Source organism: Erithacus rubecula, assembly GCF_903797595.1.
Source record: "Erithacus rubecula genome assembly, chromosome: 15".
NCBI lineage: Eukaryota > Metazoa > Chordata > Aves > Passeriformes > Muscicapidae > Erithacus > Erithacus rubecula.
In genome coordinates, this window is record NC_136667.1 from 4,162,762 (window position 1) to 4,187,810 (window position 25,049).

General features: G+C 44.7%; 1 protein-coding gene across 1 annotated transcript in view; it reads right to left on the minus strand.

Annotated features, from left to right (window-relative positions):
* Window positions 1–25,049, minus strand: part of LOC306808552 (sodium/hydrogen exchanger 2-like) — a 516,475-nt gene that overhangs the window by 207,658 nt on the left and 283,768 nt on the right. The gene's annotated exons all lie outside the window — the stretch shown is intronic.

Sequence of the window (25,049 nt, forward strand, 5' to 3'; positions counted from 1 at the left end):
CTCAGGTATTGAGATCTGCAGGTGAAAGTGTTGCTGGCTGGGAGGAGACAAGGCACAGATTAAAAGCCAACCTTCCTGAATGTTTCGAGAAACCAAGGACAGGATGAGCCAAGTGTTAAAAAATACTCCAAAATGTGCCTTAATTTTGTCCTGCTCTTTATGTTCCTGCAAATTTTGGTTCTTAGGAGCTGTTTTCTCTATGATTCATCTCTGAAGCTTTATGACTGTAAGAGGCTCCTTCCCACATCTCTTTTGTGTTTTTATGGGTGCAAAATCTGTTAAGGTAAAGATGTTCCCACCTTTGCCCCAGCCATAGCAGGAAGAGGGAGCAGGTGTCTGCTGGCAGTTTTGCCAAAATATGGATTTAACTGTATTTAACTTTTGTTTAACAATCTCCCTCCAGAACCTCTGTGGAACCTCTGGATCTCTCAGAGGCTGGGGCTTCCTGTGAGTCTCTTGAAAGACAAAGGAAGCTTTTGGCAGAGCTGAGCTTAGTTCTGCACCCCTTTAATGCACTGTTTGGGTGGGGGCTGCCTTGCAGCTCTCTGCCCTTGGGGTCATTTGCATTTCCAGCCTTTGAGCAAATCTTGAACTCTCCAGAGCTGGTTTGGGGCCTGCTCTTTGATTTTTGGCATGCACAGTGTTCTGCTCCAGAGAATCCTGTGCCAAGCTGTATTTAAACAAGAAGTGTGGCTTGTTGTGCAAATTCCTTTATTCCTGAGCAGGTGCATTTTGGGATCTTTCAGCATTTCAGCATCCAGGTTTGTGTGCTGGTCTCTGCAGGGATGGATGGAATGACAGAGGGAGGGATAGCTCTTAATTTAAGGAGGTTTGTTGCTTTTAAGGCTTTTGTGGGGTAATCACAGTATGATTTTGATGGGCTTGTGCCTATCCCATCCCTAGAAATGTCCAAGGCCAGGTTGGAAAGGGCTGGGAGCAAACTGGGATAGGGGAAGTGTCCCTGCCCATGGCAGGGGGTGGAAAGAAATGGGCTTTAAGGTCCTTTCCCATTTTACTGAATCTCAAATATTTTTCTATGATAACTGCAGCTGTGGAGTGCTGAGCCCTGTGTGTCCCTCACCTGGCTGTGCTGAAACCCTCATCTGGAGATCTTGGCAACTAAACTCATTGCAAGGTGTTAGAAACTGGTGCTGTGTTATCATCTGCTTGTGTGGGGCTGAACTCAGCCATTCCAGGGGTGAGAAAGCAGCGAGGGGAGAGGGGAATGTGACCCTGGATTGCCGTTCTCTGGGGGAACGGGGGCACAGTGACCCCAGAGCCGCCCGGGATGCTGGTCTGGCACTCGCTGTCCCGGGATGTGCGGGTCCCGTGCCGGCAATCCCGGTGTTTCCATGCCCGCATTCCCGGTGTTTCCATGCCCGCATTCCCGGTGTTTGCCGGTATTCCCGGTGTGTGTTTGCTTTGCCGGTATTCCCGGTGTTTGCCGGTGTCAGGAAAATTAATCCACAAACACCAGAGGTTTATGTCCAAAAAGGAGATAGAGGATCCTTTTTGCTTTGTTCGAATAAAGGGAGAGGCCATGGGACATTCCCCTGGGATCTCTCGAGTTTTTGGAGGACGCAGCTTCCTTTTATCCCAATTTCCCGGCTGCTTTTCCCTCTCTCTTTCCCCATGGCTGAGGTACCTGAGAGGCACAGACTTCTCAGACCCCTGACACCTGAGATTCCCCTCTAATGTACAACGCTCCCTTTTAATTTTTAATCCTTATACTATTCATAGTTTCCCCCCGTTGCTTCTTTCATCTTCCAATATCCAATTTCATTTACCATCAAACCTGCACTTTGTTTGTAAAGACAAATCTCTTTTCTCATTCATCCATCAGTGGAATCCATATATTTCTTTTATCTCAGTGCTAGCCTTACCTACCAGCAGATCTACAGCTTGTTTGTAAAGACAAATGCGACATTCCTCTCACCAGTGTTCCCGGTATTCCCGGTGTTTTCCATGCCCACATTCCCGGTGTTTCCCGGTATTCCCGGTGTTTTCCATGCCCGCATTCCCGGTGTTTCCCGGTATTCCCGGTGTTTCCCGGTATTCCCGGTGTTTTCCATGCCCGCATTCCCGGTGTTTCCCGGTATTCCCGGTGTTTCCCGGTATTCCCGGTGTTTTCCATGCCCGCATTCCCGGTGTTTCCCGGTGTTTTCCATGCCCGCATTCCCGGTGTTTCCCGGTATTCCCGGTGTTTTCCGGTATTCCCGGTGTTTCCCGGTATTCCCGGTGTTTCCCGGTATTCCCGGTGTTTTCCGGTATTCCCGGTGTTTCCCGGTATTCCCGGTGTTTTCCATGCCCGCTCCGGGCGCGTCCCGCCGAGCCGCGGTGGCTCCGGCGCCGCCGCTGCGCTCCCCGCAGCACCCAGGAGATGGAGGCAGCGCCCCGCAAGCGGACCCGGAGCTTTCCCGAGCTTTCCTGAGCCATCCCGAGCTTTCCTGAGCCATCCCGAGCCATCCCCAGCCTTCCCTCCGGGACCGATCCCGCCCGGAGCCCTCCAGGGGTCAGCGCGGCCGGAGGATGCTCGGGCGGGAATTGGAGTTCGGTTGCGCTATTGGATTTAGTTTGTGTTCTGCTGTTTTATTTATTTATTTCTCCTTCAGAATCTCTCCTGGTTCTCTCCTTTTCCTGCCCGTGGAATGCGATCCCTTCGTGTCCGTATCCCCAAGAATTTAACAGAGCAGCTTCACATCTGCAGAAGCAGATCTTGCTCCTCCCGGCTGAAGGGCAGAGAAGCAGCTGCAGGACCAACCTTGGAGCATCTCCCTGAACGCAGAGATCACACCCGGCAGGGATTTCCCAATTCTGGGAAAGGAGGAGTGGCAGGAACAATGGAATCACGTTATCCTGAAGTGGGAGGGATGCAGTGCACAGACCCCACAGTCCCAGCTCGGGCTGGTTTGGGCTGGGAGCATTCCCGGGCCAGCACACGGGAAATGTCTGGGCAGGGCTTGGGTGTGGAATTTCCCCCTCGCAGCTCTTCCTCTGCTCCTCCTGGTGCAGCCAAGCACAAAAATTCTGGTTTGGAAACTCCCAGCCAAACCTGAGAGCTTCTGATCTAAAGCAAAAACCCCCAAATGCAGATTTTTGAGGTAAATACAAATATTTTGCATCCAAATAGAGACCAGGTGTTTTTAGTGATATTTTTTAAAGCTGTTAAACCCTAGGAAAAGGTGATTGAAACACCTGTATGCTTGTAAACAGAACTTTGTGCATGTCTACTGTTTTCATTAGGAAATTTATTGCAATTTAAAATGCTCTGGCACTCCAGAGTTCAGCATCTGGAGTAAACTGTATGATAGAAAAACTCTCATTAAATTCTGATAGCAAGGCAACAATTTAGGAATAAAAATTAGTTAAGATCTTGCTTTGCCAGGTTAGAAAATCACATTATGATCAAGCTGAAGGTGTTCTTGCTTATAGCAGGGGGGTTGGACTAAATGGGTTTTAAAGATCCCTCCCAACCCAAAAAAAGGGATTTCCTTGTGCTGCTCAGGCTCCTGCTGCAGAGGGGGGAGCAGAAAATGAACCTCAAGTTAATTAACAGTTCCAGCTGCTAATTCCCCTTGCACCAGCCCAGAAGAGTGGGTTTGCTCATTCCCTGTGCCCCATGGAAAATGATCCAACTCCAAAATAGCTGAAAGAATTAATTTAAATGAGCTGGCAGTGCTTGTCAGGGAGGGAATAAGGGCAGATTTGAAGAAATTAATAAAGTAAGTCAAAGTTCCCAGCAAACTCCTGGCATAGGCAATGTAAACTTGGTTTCAAATTAATTATTGCAAATAAACATTTGAAATGCTACAGGCCAAATTAATATTTCAGAATTCTTCACTATTTATTACTGTGCTTAATTTTCTTACTTAAATATAATTTGGGCCCTACGGCTGTTAAGAATTTAATTTTTGAGGTACTTTAATGAATTATAAAACATGTTTTAAACAGAAATGAATAGCTTATAAATGCCAAAAGTGATTAATTTTCTGAAATGTGTGAAGGCCTTTGTATTTAATTTTTTAAAAAATGCCCTAAATTGTTGGAAAGTAAAGAGAAAGAAAATACAAAGTGGATCAATTGAAGTCTGGAATAATTTAGTAAATCACAAAGAGTTTTCCCTTTGCTGTGGCTGTCTGCTCTTCCATGAGTCTCCAATCCTTCCAGGAGTCTCCAATCCATTTTTCTTGTCCTTTAGATGAGGTGGTGACAAAAACATGCTCTGAACACACCTTGCTTTGAACCCAAACTCCCTGGATGAGCAGCATTTTACCCTGTTAAAAATTGATATATCCAAGATTTTCCTTGGATGATACAGCATCAAAGGTACATCTTTTTATAAGGCCATGACTTTCTGATTGTTTTCATATGTTGGAGGTATCTTTAAGTGAAAATGAAATTGTGGGAATGAGCTTTTCATACTTTAGGTGAGCTTTTATTATAAATTTTGAAACTGGGGCTTGTGTGAGGTGGGATTTATGTGCACAGCTCCCTGCACAGTGGCATGGCAATACCTGCCATTAATTTTTTGTGGCTTGAAACTGAGCTTGATTTAGATGCTTTCATCCCAAGGGAAGAGACATTTTCTCAAATCAGCCCAGTGGTAATTGTTTGGAGTTGAGAGTGAACTCACTGAAATTCCCCATGAATCAATTGTGTGCTGCCAGTGATTTATGCCCCAGCACAAGCCTCAAACATCCTTACAAATTATCCAGGGCTAGGAAGAGGATGATTTGCTGCCAGTGGCACTTTGGAGACTGTTCAGCAGAAGTGTTTTCCAGCAGCTCCTGTTGTAGGAAAGTCCTGCTCAGCACTGGGGTCAACAAAACACAAATTCCTTCCAAATTTCCCTTTTTTGGGGGGGGAGTGCACAAATGAGTGAACATCCCAGCATCTCAACAAGGAGTAACCTCTGAGCAGGTTTATACATCCCAGTCCCTGTTCCTCCCCAGCAGAAGACACCAAACCTTGGAGAACCAACAAGGTGAGAAGTGACCTGGGTGTCCCTGCTGCTTGACAAGGGTGGGAGATCACAGGGAGAGAAACATTATTTGGGATACAGGGATAAAAGGCCAGATGGAATTCAGTAACTGGAGGAGACTAGAAAGGGAGATTTAAAACAAAACAACAAAATTCATAAAAACTTAGAGGATGAAGTTATTCTAAAAAAGCATCACCAGGAAAGAAACACTAGAAAATCTCTACTTGTGAAATTTTGGCATTTCTTGGCAAGTTTCTTTACCCTGATTTATTTTCTCCCTTATTTTTTTTCTTTAAGCTAGGATTTATAGCAAAATGATGAAGTCCTATTTTTTGTCCTCTGAGCTTTGAAATTTCCTAAATTCTCTTTACTCTGAAATTATTTTTCTTCAGAGCATTTTGAATGCTGGGATCGATTTCTGTTTCTTTTCTTATTAATGAAACCATTCATCCAAGAAAACTTTGGAGAAGAGAGATCTAATTTACAGCCCTACCCCAGTGAAAAGAAATCAGGTGAATAATCAGCTGGACCATCCAAAGGATTATTACTATTGCAGTATAAGCTATTTAAGAAAATGTCTATGGGGAAATAGCTGGAAATGTAATAACTTAATCCTAAATATCAGGAAAACAAAGCAAATTACTGAATATAACATAGAAATGGAGAATGGAGCAGAGGCAGATGCTCAGCTGGAAGGTCTGTTTTAGGTAGGAAAAGAATTTTTGTTTTGCAGCAATTTTGGGCTGAAGGTGGCCAGGATGGCACTCAGGTTGTTGGTTTATTGGAAAAAAAAATATTTTTTAGTGTTTGGATGGTGTGGGACTTGCATATGATGTTCTGTAAGACCAGGGAGGTGATTGATCCTCAAGGTGAGGTTGAGTTTTTGCAGTTTTGAGTGTTTGCTGTGGTAGGTGCTGAGTTTCTGGCTGAACTAAAGCTGACAAATAGAGAAATTCTGCTCACTTTGAATATTTCCAATGCCAGAATATCAAGGATCCTGCTCACTCTTTGTTAGCACAATCCCTTATCCTTCAGAAAGGTTCATATTTCCATCTGAGCTGTTTTGTGGGGGTGTCAGGAACTGTGTAAGCACATCACAGCTAAATTTCATTATTTATTGCCTTTAACCAGCGTTTTCATCCCCCCTTTAATCAACCCTGCCAAAAATGGCTTTTCTTTCTGGCTAATCTTGGAGGAGGAATGTGGAGCTGAACCCATGGGTTGATTTTGGGGTGGAGGAGGAGCTGGGAGGAGGCTCAGTGTTACCAGACATGGAAACAGCACAGGTGGGAAGGGCAGGACTGTGCCTGGATTTGGGGCAATTCTGGGTCTGTTTGCTGGGGATCAGAGTGACCCCAGCCAGGGCTGCTGGCAGAAATGCTTGTTTGGGGATCTGGTGGCACAGCATGGATCTCTGCTGGCTGGGCTGGAGGAGGGAGAGGAGCCAGAGGGATGGAGAAGCTGCTCCTGCCCTCTGCCAGGCTGTGCACAGCAATTATTCATGCTGCAGAGCCAATGCTAGGAGACATGGGCTCAGGCACAGGGAATGTCTAGTGCTGGTAGGGCAAGATCATTGTGCTGCAAGTTGAATGAAAGGAGGTTTTTTTTTCATAACAAAGATAAGACAGGCAGTGAAAGACACTTTTTTTCCACGAAGGAAGAAGGGGTTATCCTGCTCAAATGATTTAGACAGACTTGATTTTCTTGGAAAGCCATGAGTCTCTTCATGGATCATTGTCTCCCAGCTGAGATGCTCAGTGAGACCTTTGGAAAGAGGGAAAAGAGACCCAGAGGGACTGAAGGGAGCCCATGACCTTCCACCACTGCAAGCCTGGAGCCATAGAAATGTTTGTCAGCTTTAAAAGAAATGGTTGCACTTGAGATCCTTTCCTTGGAAAAATCCCTCAATCTGGAGCCACAATGAGGAGTGATTTTAGCACAGATCTGCCAGGACACATGGGTTCCTTTTTCCTTTCAAATAAAATATGGAAGTCAGCTGGGGTGTCTGAGCTTTTTGGGGTATTACAAGGAAAACATTCAATCTTCTTATTTTAATTCAGGCGAGGTGAGCTTTGTGTGTGGTTTTCTGGAAGCAAAACAAATATGCTTTTAATTCTGGGAGAAAAACAGGGTGAAAAATCCTCCATATGAGAACCTGGTGTGGGGGCTTTTCCTCTGGGGAGCAATATTTGTGTGCAGAGAGAAATGCCCAGGCACCAAGTGAACCAAAACATGTGGCCACAGCCCCAGGGGCACTCATGCACTAATGGAATGAAACCTGGGCTGATCTGCACCACAACTTGCTCTGGGTGAGATCAAACTCTGGGGTTAATGCAAACCTAAGTAAGAATCTCTAAATTTACTTCTAATTGTTGTGATCCCATGCTGGTCAAACCCAAATTCTCCCTCCTTGAGCTGGGAATTATCCTTTTCTGCTTCTCTCCCTTTCCTTCCCTTTTCTTGACACATATTAAAAAAACTGATATCACATCTTTTACTCATGTGAATGATCCATAATGTGAATTCCTCCTAAATCATCACTTTGATATTAATAAATTGGTCAATAATGACTCAAAACCTGCATGGTGATTCTTGACCTCTGTGTAAGGGAAAATTCAGAGGAAAATTTGGAGCCATCCCCATTTATTTGAAATCAGGGTGTGGGGTACCACAGTGGGGGCTCCACTCAGGGCAATCAGAGCAGGGTGAGTCACAAGGCAAAGGAAAATAAGTTGATTCCAAACTTTGTTATATTCAGCATTTTTGTGTAAGAAGGCTCAGAATTTTGCAGAGAAAGCAGACACAGGCTTTTGTTGCAAACTATAAAATAATCATGTTCTTTTCACTTCTGGGTCTTATTTAAACAACATTTACCTACTTAAGATATTAAAATTAATCACTGCTGTTTACATTAGAAAATAATCTGTAACACCTTTGTTTTTTTTTTTTTCCACTTGTTTCTTTCCTGGAATTTGTTTTTAAAGAATTGAGGCTCCAAAGAGCTCAGGGGAGCTGGAGGGGGGTCTCCTTCCTTCCAAGCCTTGCTGCTGCTTTGGGTTCCCCCTCCATAAATCCCACCCAGTGGGAAATTGGGATGTTTCCTTCTGGGGGAATGGCTCCTGCAAAGAGTTTTGTGTTTGGCTGAGGAGGCTCCTTCTTCCAAGCAGCAATTCCCTTCCTTCCTTGTCTCTTGTTTATGAGGAAAGCATAAAATCCTTTCCTGCACTTAAACCCATTCTGGGGATGCTCTAAATTCTACACTTAAGGATGCATTTAATTAAAGATTGACTATGGCATAAAGTGGAGGTTAATTAAATACCAATCAATCCCTGTATAAAATATATATAAAGGGGCTTTGGCTCAGGCAGTAAAAGGAGCTCCAGGAGGAGATTCCCCTCTTGCTCACTGTGCAGCTGGAGAGTGGCTTCCCACACTCTTTTCCTTGCTGTATTTGCCATTCAGGATGTTGAAACCCTGCAGAAAATCTGTTTTTATGGAAACAAAGCCGTGGTCTGACCCACTCCTGCTGCTCAGAAGAGATTTCACAGGGACTTTTCCATCACCACTTTGTTATGGTGATGTTGATGCAATTAGACAAAACTCCCATTGATGAAAGAATAACTTGATTTTTGTTCTCCCAAAAAATTTTGAGGGGGTCTTTTATAGGGACATCAAATGAATCCAGAATATCCAGAGTTAATAAAACAAGATGACTTTTCATGGAGCAAGCTGTTGAGTGCTTTGTTGTAGGATGTTGTGTATGCTGAAATCCAGGGGAGCTCCAGGGAGAAGTTTTGGAGGGTCTGGAAGAGGAGTCCAAATCAGGAGAAGCCTCATGTAATTTTTATATTATTTACCCCATCCTGTGTTCCCATGAGGGAGAATTTCAGAGAGAAATCTGCAGTTTGTGCTCCTGCATTGGTGGATTTATGGTGAAGTCAAATGGACAAACTTGGAATAAGAGTTTACACTGGATCAAGAGCAGAGTTTAGTCTCTTCTAACTAGACCTAGTTCTTTAGGAGACCCTAAAAGAATGACTTTAACATCCTTCCTGTCCTCGTGTTGTGCTTCAGGAACATTAAATAGAGAAAAGCAGATTTCCTGCTTCAGAATAGGGCTTTCTTTTAAATAATTTAAAAATCCTTGATTTATAGTGGTTTAATACTTTTTAATTGGACATTCTCATGTTAAAACTACCAAAATGAAACCTATCAGCTTTAGTCAGGAGCAAAATAATATAATTTGGAAATATTTTAATTTAAATAATCACTTCTGTTTAAAATATCATTGTTCTTTTATTTCTCATAAACCCCTTAGATTCTGAGCTTTTCTCAGTGGGTCTTTTATACATTTCCACCTCCTTTAGAAATCTGCTTTGCATGGCTGCAGTGCTGTTCTTCCAAGCAGCTCAAGGCACTTTCTCAGCATGGCAGGGCCTCTCAAAAGTATTTTTCCAACCCTGCAGAAGGAGAAAAGTAAACTCAAAGCCTGTGAAGAAGCAGCCTGGGATCCAGCAGCCCCTTCCATGTGAGGTGCAGTTGCAGGAATGAAGTTGGAAGTTAATTGTTCCTGCTGCTGAAGGGCTCAGGTTAGTTGCTGTCTTTACACTAATTTTTGTACAGTCTCAGTGACCTTCATATCATATTAACAGTTTTATATTATGTTAGCAAATTGCTCTGCCAGAGCTGCAAGTCTGATTGCATTCTGAAGGTCATTAATATGATATGAAAATATTATTGTATTCTCTCCTTTCATATTTTATTAGTGATATGGAAAGCAATAAAGGAGCTGATTTTTGCTGGGAGGTTCCCCAGGGAAGGATGCTCTACAGCAGTGGTGTCCCACACTGGCTCCTAATCCAATCTCAACGGGAAGTTCAATTTCCTCATCATTAATTATTTAGCTGTATTTAACTGCTGTAAATTCTCAGATTAATTTTTTTAACTGTTGAGTTTGATGACCTCCAAAGACACTGGTATTAACCAGTGCAATATGAAACACAAGTGGAACCCACTCTTCCACAATTTGTGTGAATAATGGCAGATTTCATTTTTCTGCTGCAGGAGGGAAGGTTTATTTTATTCCCACCTTTGGTGCAGTTCAGAATTGCTGCATGGAGGAGGAAGGTGGGACATTCCTGCAGGATGAGCCTGGCACTGGAGCTGTCCCCAGGATTTTTCAAGTGGTCACCAGGCCAGGGCAGCTGCTCTAACCCCCACAGCTCAGCTGGTACCCAAAAATTTCATTTTTTAAACAGTGTAGGGTGGAAAAGTCCTGATATCTGTGAGCAATGGGTAAAACTGGTCAGGCACCACCCAGAGCCAAGGGTGAAGGCAGGAACTTTTGGGCAGGTTTTGGTTATTTAAAGACAACAACATTTTGGACTTGCAGCAAAGTGGGTTAGAAACTTTAAAAGGGATTTTAATAGAAAAGGAAGGTCATTGCTTGCAGAGACAAATGATTTTTGAGGCAACAGTGCTGTTTTAGAGGGACTTCAGCCAGAAGGGTGACTTGGGTAAGCAGCAAGTTGAATTTTTAATGCTTTAACAGCCCTTAACTCACCCTTAGAGTGACATCTAACAGGAGTTCATCAAATGTCACCCACAACAACATTGGATTATGACATCACAGCACCCAGATACTGAGGGTTTAACACGATTTTGCCAAGCAGAATGTTCTAATGTTTGAATTTATGCCTTTTCCTTGCCACAGTGGGAGGCTGCTCCACATTCATCAGCCTCAGATCCTGGGAAAACAGTTCCAGAGTAGGTTTGTCATCGGGTTATTGCAGTCAGGGCTGGCAGGGAAGTTAGTCTGAAAGTTAGTCTGGAAGTTAGTCTGGAAGTCAGTCTGGAAGTTAGTTCTTCAAGGCTGGGGGACATCCCAGAGGGATCCTGTGCAGCACAGGAGGGAAGGATGGAGTGCAGGGAAAAAGGACGAGATTTATTATTATTATTTACTATTTATTATTATTAATTATTAATTATTATTTATTGCGCGGAAAGCGGCGGTGCAGTGCTCGGCAGCGCCTGCAGATGGCGCCGCTGCACCGGGACCGGGGCGGCGCTGCAGGCACGGCACGTGACACCCCCAAAAACTGCCCTGGACACAGAACCCCAAAAACTGCCCTGGACACTGAACCCCAAAAACTGCCCTGCACCCAAAACTGCCCTGAACACAGCACCCCAAAAACTGCCCTGGACACAGAACCCCAAAACTGCCCTGAACACAGAACCCCAAAAACTGCCCTGGACACAGAACCCCAAAACTGCCCTGGACACAGCACCCCAAAAACTGCCCTGGACACAGCACCCCAAAAACTGCCCTGAACACAGAACCCGAAAACTTCCCTGAACACAGAACCCCAAAACTGCCCTGCACCCAAAACTGCCCTGAACACAGAACCCCAAAAACTGCCCTGAACACAGCACTGACCCTGCACCCAGAGCACAGATGCTGCACCTCAAAATCTCCCAGTACCCAACACCAATCCTGCACCCATGATACTGATCCTGCACCCCAAAACTGCCCTGTACCCCAGCACCCATCCTGCTCCCAGCACTGGTCCTGAGCACCTCCTCCAGCCTGCACCCTCTGCACCCCAACACTCAACCCCAAACCAGCCCCTGACACTCGGCTCTGCTCCTCCTGGTGATCCAGGAACCAGAGGGGCTGTGGCCAAACTGATCCATCCCTGCCTCTGGCCTTGGGAGCCATTCCCTGTGTCCTGTTCCTCCATCCCTGTGTCCTGTTCCTCCATCCCTGTGTCCTGTTCCTCCATTCCCTGTGTCCTGTCCCCCCATTCCCTGTGTCCTGTCCTTCCATCCCTGTGTCCTGTCCTTCCATCCCTTGTGTCCTGTCCCCCCATTCCCTGTGTCCTGTCCCCCCATTCCCTGTGTCCTGTCCTTCCATCCCTTGTGTCCTGTCCCTCCATCCCTGTGTCTGTCCCTCCATCCCTGTGTCCTGTCCCTCCATCCCTGTGTCCTGTCCTTCCATCCCTTGTGTCCTGTCCCTCCAACCCTGTGTCCTGTCCCTCCATCCCTGTGTCTGTCCCTCCATCCCTGTGTCCTGTCCCTCCATCCCTGTCCCCAGTCCCTCTCCAGCTCTCCTGGAGCCCCTTTAGGCCCTGGAAGGGCTCTGAGGTTTCCCTGGAGCCTTCTCCTCTCCAGGTGAGCACCCCCAGCTCTCCCAGCCTGGCTCCAGGGCAGGACTCCACCCTTGGAGCAGCTCCATGGTCTCTGTTGGACTCCCTCCAGCAGCTCCACATCCTTTACATTGGGATTTAGAGTTTTCCATTGGGATCCCTGTCAGGATCTCACCTGAGCAGGGCAGAATCCCCTCCCTGCCCAGGCATTGCTGCTCCAGTCCCACCCTGGAGCTGCTGCTTCCCCCCAGGTCTCACCTGAGCAGGGCAGGAGCAGCCCCAGAGCCAGCACAGGGCAGCAGCAGGGCACTGCTGCCTTAAACACAGACTGTAAAACCCCAGGAGAGCTGAGCACAAAACAGCCAAGCCACGCCGAGCCCCAGTGGGGATTTTATTGCCAATAATAAAGTTCTGTGGTGTCTCTTACAGGAGAGAGGAGCATGTCAAGTGTGATGCTGCTTAACTTCGTCTGAGACAACACTGAAGGTAAGACCCTGTGGACTGAGCCATATTTCATCACAAACTGAGCTCTTTAACCAACAAACTTGTTCTGGGAAAGTTTCCAACTCTGACAATCTCTGGCTTTGTGGGGTGGTGGGATCTCTCATGCTAGGAGCATCAAAGGAGTCCCTGGAGATGCTTCAACAGAGGACAGGAGCCTGGGAGGGAGACTTCAAAATCCTGGCAAGGCTACAAATAAAATACACTTTGGTCTTAAATTAATGTAAAATTTTATGAAACTGTCTCTCGGAGATTATTCCCAATGTGGAGTTAAAAAATAAACAAGCAAACAAAAAGCAACAACAACAACAACAAAAAAAACCCTGGCTGGTGTCCACAAAGAACAAGTGCTGTGGTTTCCAACTCTGAACGACATTATCCTCCAGGAACTGCCTCTTGGGGAAGATTCCACATGGCCAGGCTTTATCTGCATCCTCTGCTTAAAAAAAAAGGAGACATCCCAGGTCTCTGAAAAAAAGAGAATTTTTTTCTAAACACTGATTTATGCAAAGGTCCTGCCCATGCCCTGCCAGGGCTGTGTCCACTCTGGGCACTGTGGGGCTCTGCTGACTCCAGGCTCATCCTGAACAGCCAAACTCCCCATCCAGGGCCTCCCTGTGGCTGCAGAGCTGGGATGGGACGTGTCCATCCTGGGAAGCAAACCAGAAATACAAAGGAAGAGAAGAAAAAAAAAAAAAAAAAAGAAAAACAAAACAGAAAAAAAAAACCACCCAAGCTCAAAAGAGAAGGAATTAAAAGAAAATAATAATAATATTAATGACTAATTTTAATTAATAAGTGGCTAATTAATTTTCTAAGCACCATAAAATTGCCATAGCAGCCTAATTGCTTTGCTAGTGTTGCCACCAGGCAGGGAGGAGATGAGGAGCTCTAATCCCCTGGATTTCAGCGTGGGAGGTGCTGCTGGAGGGACAGGCTGGGGCTGCAGGGGCAGGGCCACCCCCACCAGGTGCCACTGTCACCTGAGCAGCTGCCCAGGAGCAGGGCTGGGGCCTCTGAGCCCAGCAGGACCACAAGTGATTTGCAAATGGATTTCCAGCTTGCCATGATTCTGGAAAAGCATGAAGACACCATGGGATTACTGCAGCTGCTTTCATCCTCTCTTTCAAACCCTCTTACCCTTTTGAAAACACTTTTTTGACTTAATGCCAGCACAGATTATTGGTTTTATGCTTCTTGCTCTGTAACAACCACGTGCTTATAGGGAATTACTTGTAGGAAATCACTTCTAGGAACTGGGGATGTGGAGACAGCAGCTTGCAAAGCCACAGGAGCTCCTCTCAAAGCCTTTCACAAGAGTCCACACCACCTCAGACTCCTGGGATTTGTTTCTCTGGGCACATTTGAAATATTCATTCAACGAGATGGATTTTTCTCCTGGGCTGTTCCTGCCATCAGTTCTGTGAGGAGCAATTTGGATTTATCTGCCCCTCTCATGTGCTGGGTGTGTTTTTAGGAATGAATCCTTTCTTTTCCTAAAAGTGGCAATCAATGAAACCACATCATCATTTGCCATAATCTTATTACTAAATGGGATTTCATCTCATCCCACAATTCCTGTAGAAAAAAGCAATGTCTGGTTGGGGGCTCTGGGTTCTGTGGGGTACTGCACAAATTCTATTATTTCACATAATTTGTGCTGCTGACTCTTCTGCCTCTGCATATTTATCTTCCTTCCATTCCTAACAAACTTGTTTTTTCAGCACTTCTTTGTCATAAGGATGATGAGGATTAGCTAAATGCATGTAAACATAACCATAAAAAAGGGGAAAATTACACTGCATGAGCAAACCTGATACTCTTCCCAGTTCATTAGAATTTAATGAAGAAATACTCAGTGCCCAACAGGGGAATCCTAATTCATTATGTCTTTTGAATTCTCATTAAGCATATGCATGGTGACTACTGGAAACCTGCACCCTTTCAACTCTGTTGTCCATTACCCTGACTAATAAATAGTCATTATACTTAAATACTGATGAGGAGACTCGAGGAAGTTTTATTCCTGTAATTAATTTCCCCTGGTTAACTCCTGATGATTTTCCAGTGCTTCTGGTGGTGGCTGAATCAAAATCCTTGCACAGGTGGGGTCAGAGAGAAGCTGCTCTAAAAGTGGTTGGAAGATGGAGAAGAGGATGGGCCACACCAAAACCTCTCCACACCCTGAGGATGTTGCTTTAGGTTTTAGGGACTCTGCTGCTTTTTTATAGAGAGAAAAGCTTTTTATCCATTTAAATCCCTGCAGTGTCCAAGGCCAGGCTGGAGGTGTGGGAGGTGTCCCTGCCAAGGGTGGCACTGGATCAGCTTTAAGTCCTTCCAAGCCAAACCAACTGAGATTTTAAGTGGTGTGAACTGGTTTGGGCCCAGTACCTGAGTGATGATGGATGTTGGCTGAAGTTTTCCCAGAGCTGATGCTTTGCAGAGTTTTCCACACTCCTGGGTAAAAGCTTTCAAAGGCTGTGTCAGGGAACGTGGAATTACTAAATCCTTCTGATTTCATATGTAGCTTAAGGCAACATTTAAAAACTTTAAAATGTTTAATTGCTTGGAGCTGTATTTTACTCCATAAGTGGCAAAGGGTTTGTTCATTCTTGTATCCCTTCCCAGTTATTAATACTTTTTGTCTTTTACCTTTATTACTAAAGCTGGCTGATAACTCTGGAAGGAATCTCTGGGGTGCAAGAAATGACTGCTTTTATCCCAGCTGCTTTCTTCCTCTGCTCCTGCAGTTCAGCTCTGGGGGTGTGTGAGGAATGTTTAGGGGGCTCTGGGGGGGTGCCAGTCCCCCAAAAATGAGAGGAGAGGAGAGGAGAGGAGAGGAGAGGAGAGGAGAGGAGAGGAGAGGAGAGGAGAGGAGAGGAGAGGAGAGGAGAGGAGAGGAGAGGAGAGGAGAGGAGAGGAGAGGAGAGGAGAGGAGAGGAGAGGAGAGGAGAGGAGAGGAGAGGAGAGGAGAGGAGAGGAGAGGAGAGGAGAGGAGAGGAGAGGAGAGGAGAGGAGAGGAGAGGAGAGGAGAGGAGAGGAGAGGAGAGGAGAGGAGAGGAGTGGGAGAAACACTCGAGTTGTTTTTTACAGAGCTCGGTTTGCCAGGGGTTGGTGCCTGGCGTTGGATCAAAGCAGCTCCTGAAAAGCCCAGCAGGAATGACAGCCCCGGCTGCTGCAGGGCAGGGCTCCAAGCAGGCGGGGACAGCAGAGGGGACAGGAGAGGGGACAGGAGCATCCTGGCTCCCCCAGACTGTCACAGCCCCTCTGTGCTCACCCATGGAATTATACCTGATGTCACACCTTGGAGCCTTCCCAGGAGAGCTGGGCAGGGACTCTGGAGAAAGGATGGGCACAGGGAATTGTTTCTCACGGCCAGAGGGCAGGGATAGCTGGGATGTTTGGGAAGGATTTTTGGTTTTGTCCCTTGCAGGATAATTTTACGTCATTCGTGTTTTCACAGTGATGACAGTTCTGTCAAACAAAGGGTTCTCAGTGCAGGTAAAAATCACCAGTGTCTGCTGAAATCAACGGGAGCAATGAGGAGATGATCCCAATGGAGTTAATGGGTGTGTTTTGTTGCCCAGAGTGCCAGCAGCCCTGCAGAGGCTGGGGAGGGTTCCCTGGTGGAGATGGGCTCGGGTTCCTGTTCTTCTCCATGGGAAGTGTTGTGCAGCCTGGCTCGGCTGCCCAGGGCAGGGGTGGAGTGCCCTGGGGGGTCCAGAAGCCGTGTGGCCCTTGGGGACACGGTCAGGGTGGCTCTGCCAGTGCTGGATTAATGATTTCACTGGAGGAGCTCTGAGGGCTTTTCCAACCTGAGCAATTCTGTGATTCCCTGCTGCTCTGGACTGTTTCCTTCACAGCTCCAAATGGTATCCACTTTCCCAAGGCATGTGAATTCTTCTCTGATATTTATTGGTTTATATTCCATTTAATTTTTCTTATAAAGGTGTAAATAAACACAGTAAATCTGTGTATAAAAATAAACCACATTTTTGGTGTGTTCTAACCTATGGACTGCCCAGGCTCCCTCTCTCTCTCCCAGGCTTTAGGAATTAGTTGTGTCACTCCTGTGACAAATCACCAATATAATGAGGTTTTATCCTTTTAAAACAAAGTAACTTTTATTAATTCCTTGATTTAATAATTGAAGCCTTGACTTTTAAAGGGGGGGGCAGGTGTTTGTTGTGATTAATAGGACACATTCCCTGCATATCACAGAACTTAACTAAATCTTAGTAATGGTGTGGGGGTCAGTGTCACTGTTATTATAGAAATGATAATTATATCTTTGGGAAGCTGTCAGAAAAGTATCTTTTCTAGGAGTCAGAGCAGTGTAAACAGACTGTACAGGCAGGCACTACCCTTTCCATCAATAGGTAAACAATCTTTGTTAAGCTCATCTTGATAGTCTTATTTTGTTGCCACATTTTAATTACTCATCCTGTCTGTTTGTATTCCACTGCGTTTTGCTGAAGATACAAGCTTTAAAAATCATTGGTATTTAGGAAAATCCAAAGCTGGGGTGATGCATGCTCAGGTGCTAATTTATTTACATCAATTAATTTCAGGCCCCTGATGTAAACCAATTAGTATTCAACACTTAATGGAGTCATTATCTGTCAGATTAGCTTTTAGAAATGCTTGTCACTGCTACAGGACCAGGCAGCAGAACTTTGCTAATAAAACTAGCAGAATTAATGGAGTGAACAGCATAGATAATGACTTAATGTGGAACATACAGTATAGAAAAGAGACTGAACAACTGTCTTCAAGAAATTAAGATATCATTGAGCCGGCTACTTTATTCCAAAACTGAGCTCAGATGGGCTCTTTGGAAACATCAAAGGTGTCTTGCTAAGCCTTTGCAAAGTTTATTTCATAATAAATAACTTCCAGCCTCTGTGCCCTGGTGTGCTCCAGCCCAGCTTGGTGTTTTACACAGGGAGGCTCCAGTTGTGTCCCCCTGCTGCCACCCCAGCCCTGGGAATTCCTGGGAGCAGCAGAGCTGTGCCTGCAGGTGTCACCTGCAGCTCCCCAGGTGAGAGTTCCCTGGGGGGCACTGATCACCTGCAGGGCTCTGGGGCACTGCAGTGTTTGTCCATTGTTTTGTCCTTCCAGGTTAAATTTCCTTTTTTGTGTGTTTTGTAATTCTCTGTGTGCACTTTGAGGTCAGGCTGGTCATGCTGGTGCCTCGGGGACAGATGACACCTGTGCTAAAGTTATCCCTGCATGGAGGGAAATCACAGAGCCTAATTCCTACTTAAGCTTTGAAAAAATAAAAATGCAAGTACATCCTAAAAATCATAATGGTGTATTTTTATAGAAATTCCTGTGATTTGTTCTTCACTGAGAACTGTGCAGATGAGTCTGGTAATGCTGATCTCACTGCAGGGACAGTCCTGCCCCTTCACCCTCTCTCATGTCCTGATTCAGGGATTAGGGCTGGGGCCATGGGATCATCAATATGTTCATACGGGCAAGAGGAATTCCTCTGCATAATTATATCTGTGACTGCATTTGAAGAAAAGTCACTGAAAGTAGCTAAGCCATGGTGATGGTGTTCATGTTTTCCTTGCCACAGCACCAAAACTTGAACTCTTCCACAAAACAAGAGAGAATGAAGCTATTATAGAGCTGTGTCATTTACTGTTCTTAGAACAAATTGTGATGTCCTGCCAGCTCTGTGCTGCTCACCTGAGTTCTTGTTTCTGCTGGGTAACCAGAGCAGTTCTTACAATTTTAGGTTATGCTCTTTTTAGGAAAAACTGTGGGAGAGCTGTCTTCAACCTCAGGGATAATTTCAGACATTTTTAAACTCTTCCTTCTTTAAATAACTGCCTTAACACCCTGTATATCTCCCCTATCCTTACAGAGATGATGCACAGTGATGGCCATTTATGCCTAGTTTACAATTACATTGGTTTTTGCATTGATTGTGGTTGTTCTCCTTGATAGTTTTTCACCTTTCCAGAGGGACTCAGTTTATGGCACAAAATCAACATTTACATTTGATTTTCAGCACAGCAAGTGGCTGCTGAGAGTGACTGAGTGGGAAATGGGTGCCTGTGCACCTCCCTCCAGGAGAACCATCTCATTTCAGCTCTACTGCCCAAGAAACTTCCCACCTTCCCCAGCCCCTAGGGCTTCTTTCCAGGAGTATTCCAAAGGAGGAGGGAGACCAAATCTGACTCCCAGGTGTAGAGGAGGTGATGTTGCACTGCCCTAACCTCCAATATTGGAAAAAGCCCTTGATGACAGCTAGACATGAAGTGTCCTGTCCCTACCATATCCATCCCTCTTGGAACCACAAACATCTGCTGTCCCAACGCCCCTGTGACTGAGGTTTTTTTTTACAGGGAGTATTTGTGGATTTGTTTTTCAGTAATTGCAGCAGAAAATCCTTGGCTGTGGGATTTCCTCCTCCAGCTGTTTGTCTGTGGGATCCCTGGAGTGGGAGAACTTGGACCATGAGGAAGATGTTTGGAAGCAGCCTCAGGAAGCTCCAGGTGGTGACAGAGGGACGTGCTCAGGGTCTGGGTAAGCTGGGCATCACTTTGGAGGGGTGGAGAGCCAGCAGCCACAGCATCTCTGAGCAAGAGAAGCTGATTTCATGAACTTCTGGCTCAGCTGAACTTCATTTTAATATCTGTATAGAAATTTCAACCTGGATTAACCTCCACCACACTCGGATTTCATTGTGAACATTTTTTACAGCTGTTCAGAGTTTTCTGCTGTTGCAAAGCGAAATTAATTTGGGGAACAATAATTCCTGGCTTCAAAGCCTATATCCATATGGCTATCAAGGCAGTTTGTAATTCCTTAATTGAAATCATAGATGATTGCTGCAGCATCCTCAAAGGGGCTGGAGGTTTTTGAATGTTTTTTTTTTGTTTTCCTACTACTTATCCTTTATCATCAGCCCAAATATTTGCTGGTCTTACCTAAAACTGGTGATGTGACCCTGCTGTGTCCTTTGTAGGGCACAATGTGAGGCATCATGATTCAGATCTGTTTTGTGGTCCTACCTACTGGAGGTGCCCCTTAGAAAGGAGAGGAAATTGCTGTTGGATAACATCAGTGCCTCCATCACAGCTGGCGCTGGCTGGTGCAGATACATGTTTACATTTTGCTTGGAAAATGTAAACACTAATTAAGCATTAATGTTAATGGGGCCTGGGCCCCTGGCTCTGCTGCTGGCACTGCCCTGGCTGCTGTCCATCTCACCCCACTCACTATCTGCGTTTCCTGGCAGAAAATAAGGATAATTATTTATTCCTTTCCAAAGAGGGAGGGAAGGGACACCGGGGAGGGTCATGTAAGGACAAAATATTGTGTTACTGGGAATAAAACCAAATCCTATCAGCCTGAGAGAAAGGCAGGAGTGGTTGTGATCCCAGGTTCCACTGTGGATGTGATCAATCCTCTGTATTTCCTGTTCTCACTGCCTGCATCCCAGCTCAGGCAGTTTGCTGGGAAAGCCTCTCCAGTTTGCCATAACACAGGGCTGGGATGGCTCAGCAGCCAGTGCAGGGGATGGGAAGCAGCATCCAGCCCTGCTGTGCTGCAGAAAATCTTCCTTTCACTTTTAATTCTCTGTAAAAAAGCCTTTCCTGTTGCTGCTCCCTCTTCATGCAGTGCAGTGGGATGAGCTGGTCACCGAGGAGCCTCCAGCTCTGCTGCTCCTCTGTGGTTGTGGCCGTGGCTGTCCCAGGGCTTTGATGGCAGATTTTCCATTTTCCCTTTGCCCAGCCCCGGCGAGAGAGCTTCTAATTAGGGAGGGTAATTCCTCCCAAACGGGTCCTCTCCCTTTGTGAGCCCGGGGGTTTGCCAGGAGAATAAAAGCCCCCTGATTGTCCCCTCCTTTCAGCCCTTCCCCTGATGAGGAGTGTTGCTACACCTAATAAATTAAAGGACACAAAGTTAATGAATTTTTCATTTGAACTCACAGCTAGGTATGGATTAGCGAGGCTGACGTTGCTGAAGAGCTCAGAATTAGGAAGGGTCCTACAGGGACATTTTCCTCTTTGCTAAAATCTTTTCATTCACCTTTTCAAGCATTATCTTGCTGGGCAGAAAGAGTTCTTTTCACGCCGTATAGCCCGTGGGGTCTGCTTTTTTTTCCACATAAATGTGATCATTCATTTTGTTTGTCTAATGGATAAAAATAAAGGGCAGTGTGAGTGACATTCAGACAGCTTTTCTCCTCAAAGAGAAGGGATTCATGCGATCCTGAGCAGCACTCTGGAGCATTCAGACTCCCAATTCCTTTAAATTCCAGTTGACACCAGAGGAAGGTTGGTTTTCCTCCCACTTGAGAGGGGCTGGGAGCTGCCGCCAGCTTGGCCTTGTAAATAAAACTGCACTCAATTTATTTAAAAATTAATTGTAAGTTAATGTCAAAGGACCTGGATGATTCAGAATTATTTACTGAATATTAATTTCAAAAGCTGCTTTTAGTGTGCAAAATAATTTCTGCTTCCTGGAGCCAAACCTGCACATGCTCCATTCAGAGAGAAACATTAATATGTTATCCTTGTATTCCCTGCCTAAATTAAACCTTTCCCTAAGAACTTCAGTTTGCCTTTGGACACTCTGAATCATTAAGAGTGAATCAGGTTTTTGGTTAAACCCAGAGTGCACAAGAGGCTGGGGAGGGTTTGGGGTCACTTCCCTCATGGAGTCCTTACTCTGGACCAGCCTGAAACCCCATTCCCAGTGAGCTCTGCCTTTCCCACCCCCCAAATCTGTGGCTGAATTAACTCAGATAATTTCTAACTAGAACAGAAGCAAGTTCTGTTGGGATCTCTTGTGATTCTTTGACAGGACAGGGAGGAGGGACAGAAATTACTGCAAAAATTAAAAGAGAAAAAAGGGGAAAACCCCACAGCAAATCCCACCAGAGTCTTGCAGAAGCCCTGGTGTCTGGCATGTAAATCCCTGGGGAAAGGGGCAGTGGCATGGACAGGATGAGGATGTTCCCTGCAATTATTGAAATTATGTTTTTATTCCATTTCTGCCCTAAACCTTTAAGTTTTATTGCTGACTGCTTTTGTAATTGCCATATGTTGCACCTATAAATGCATTTCAGCAGCAGGTTATTTTATGCAATAAAGGTGCAGAGGCCTTTGGGAAGAGCCTGGTGCCCATTTCCAGCAGAAACACCCCATGCAGGAGAGATTCTCCCACTTCATAAATAATTTGGGATCAAAGATCCAGGCACTGGGTTAGGAAGGATGAGAGTAAATCTGGCTTTAACTGAGATTCATGCTTCTATTAAAAAGTAATTGCAAAGAACAAACCCTGATTGTCTTAATAACTGATATTTATGTCCCTCAAGCAGCAGAACAGATACATCATTTTATACACAGCTCTGAAAAAAGGATTAGCACTGCTTGCATCCCTTTTTCCATTGCTGCTCCTACCCCTATTCCCTTGTCTTGGACCTCCCAGAGCCCATACAAGTTACCTAAAATTCTCTTTTCTAACCTAGAAACTACTGTCACCTTCCAATTCAGGTAAGAAAGAGCCAGGAAATTATCCCAAGAAGGGAAAATTTCATTTCTGGTCTTGGTGACAACTTTCAAAACCCCCAGCACAAGTGGTGATGAACAATTCCTGTTCCCGTGGACCTGCCTGTGTTTGCACCATCTGCCAGTGGGAGTATTTGGAAAACTTTTGGGGGTGGAGGAGGGTTGTTCTGGAGGGAAATATTCCTCTAAGGATTAATTTTGTGCAGATCTCACTGTCAAACACTCCAGAAGCTGATGCCCTTGCTAGTGATGTTCTAACCAAGATCACTCCTGCTCTAATGGCAAAGGAGAAGGTTCCCCAACAGCTGCCAAGGGGGCACCTTAATCAAAATTATTAGTGAAAACTAATTATAAATGATGCCTCAGGGATTCAGGTTTTTTGCTTATAGGTTTACCATTTCCTTCTGACTTCTTTTTTTCCCCTAATATGAAAAGAAACTTACTGCAATCTGTTGATGGTAGCAGCACAGAGTGGGAGTAATATTCCAGTGATGGCTTCTCCAGATAAAATATTTCCAAGTGCTGCCCTTCCCTCTTTTTCAAGGATGACTACTCTTGCTGAGTATCTCTGTGGGTTGTTTTCTGATTTTTTTTTTTTTAAGTGAATGTAACTTCTTGGATCAGGGAGAATTTCAGTGTACACATTTACTTTGTGACACTTCCTAATCTGTCCAGGCTGATTGGCAACTCAAATACTAAAGAGATGTATTTCTAAAAGTACTTTTTAATGGAATCAAAAGAGATTCTTGAGGAAATATTCAGAGACAACCAACATTTCTGCATCATAAATGTGCTGTGTTTCTTGCTATTTCCTCCATTCATTATTACACTCACAAACAATTCGTCGTTGATAATTAATATTAATTCCATCTGCTTAATTGACAGAATTACCAGGGGGTGACGAGATCAGCTTGCCAGTATTAAATAATTTTTACCAATTTGTGGTGCTCAGCTTGCTGCTCTGCTGATTTCCCAGTTGCTCCATCCCCTGCACCTCCAGGCAGAGGTTTGGAATCCACAGCTTGGTGCTTTCTTTGGGAGAACACCTGATTATCCAGCCATGGATCCTGCTGCTGCTGCTGCTGGAACACCAGAGAGTTCCACAATATATTGCTTGGGTACATCCCATGATGTTCAGCATTGTTAAAAAAACACATTTTTTGTCTAATCAGGAGCTTTCCTGCTCAGCTCAACAGCACTGCTGTGCACTCTTCATCACCATCATCCACAGTGGTGTTTGCTGTGAGGACACACTGAATTCATATTTTCATGTTCAAACACAGCAAAAATTACATGAGCTTTTCTGTGCAACAGCTCAGAGACACCCCCTAAAAAAAATTTCCAAAAACCCCCTAATTTCTGCTCTAGAATGCAGACCAAATATTTAGCATGTGGAAGGGAGTGAAAAAAAATAATGCTTGAAGAAGTTATATTATTTTTTCAATTAATTTAATTTGTAAAGGCTCTTTTCTATAGTACAAGAATAGTGACTCCTAAAAGGACCTTCAGTGAAGATTTTACTGCACAGCTGGCTCTGGAGCAAAGAGCTGTGTTAGCAGTTCAGGAACTGCAGCACTCAGCCCCAAAAATTTGCTGTCTAAACCTAGCACTGCCCTTACACACCAAAGCACACCCACCCTTCAGCCCAATTAATGTTTTTTGTGTTTTTTAATGTTCTTTCTCATTTTTCCCTCCCCTAGCAAAGCACACCCAGCTGGGCAGGTGAAACCCTCCCATCTCCTGGCTGACCCTTTCTGTTCCCATCTCTCACTCCTCTTTCCCTCCTCCCTTGTTTTGCAGAACAGGAGGAGCTTCCCTTGCCCAGGAGGACAAAGGGAACCCATCACTGCAGGGCTGGGATGTCACCCAGGGAGCTGCCCCAGGGACCCCTGGCCCTGTTTGGGAATTTCAGTGTATTTCAACACAGGAGGTAAATGATGGACAAAGCCCAAGAAACAGCACTGAATTCCTGTGACCGGGTTTGAAAGGCTGTGAAACCTCTTTTTAAATTTTCTTTTCTTTCTTTCTTTAAGTTTTTGGTTTCCACAAAGCACTTGGGATGTAAAGTTTGGGATCACTGATTTAACCATGTACCTTTTCTCACCTATCAGCCCAGTTCTTCCTGTCCTCTTCTGTGTCCAGATATCTCAGTCTCTGCTGGATATCACATATTAGTTAACATTAAATCATGTATTTCTATTTCTGTGATATTAATCCTGGCTTGGTGCCTACCCTGCATTCTTAATTCTTTGCAACTGATAACATTTTATGTATATATATTTATTTTTTAATACTCTATTACAAAACAAATAAAAAAGGGTGTTAGTGATATAGCAGAAAATAAACCAAATATCAATGACATCATTATATTTGATGTTTTGGCTTTACTTTTCATACACTTGTAATAACTGCCATTTTAATGACCTGTTATTTTCATTACCAACTATCAGATCAGATGTGATTTTGAAAAAACAGTGTAATTTTCCAGAGTAATTTGTTTGGGGTAATAGTAGGAAATAATACACTTAATGATTTTGCATATTTTACTTTCCCAGCTCTTTTTAAACAGGAGTTACCTCAAGCTCAGTGAGTAGCTCTCAGTAGCCCAGGGCTGCTGCTGGTGTGGGAGGTTTTGTCTCCAGAGTGAATTTCTTCATCCTTTAGAGTTGACAGAAAGTTTCAGGAAAGTTCAGTGTAAATCTGTGGTGACAAGCAGAGGTTTTACAGGGGTGGGATGAGACCTTTGATATTTGTAAATTGTTTCTGTTCATGGGCACTCATTGATGTGCCACGGGCATCTTAGAACACGCAGTGGAATTAAAATATTTAGATATTAAATTAAGGTATTTAGATATTTAATTAAGATATTAGAACAGATAAGAAGCAACA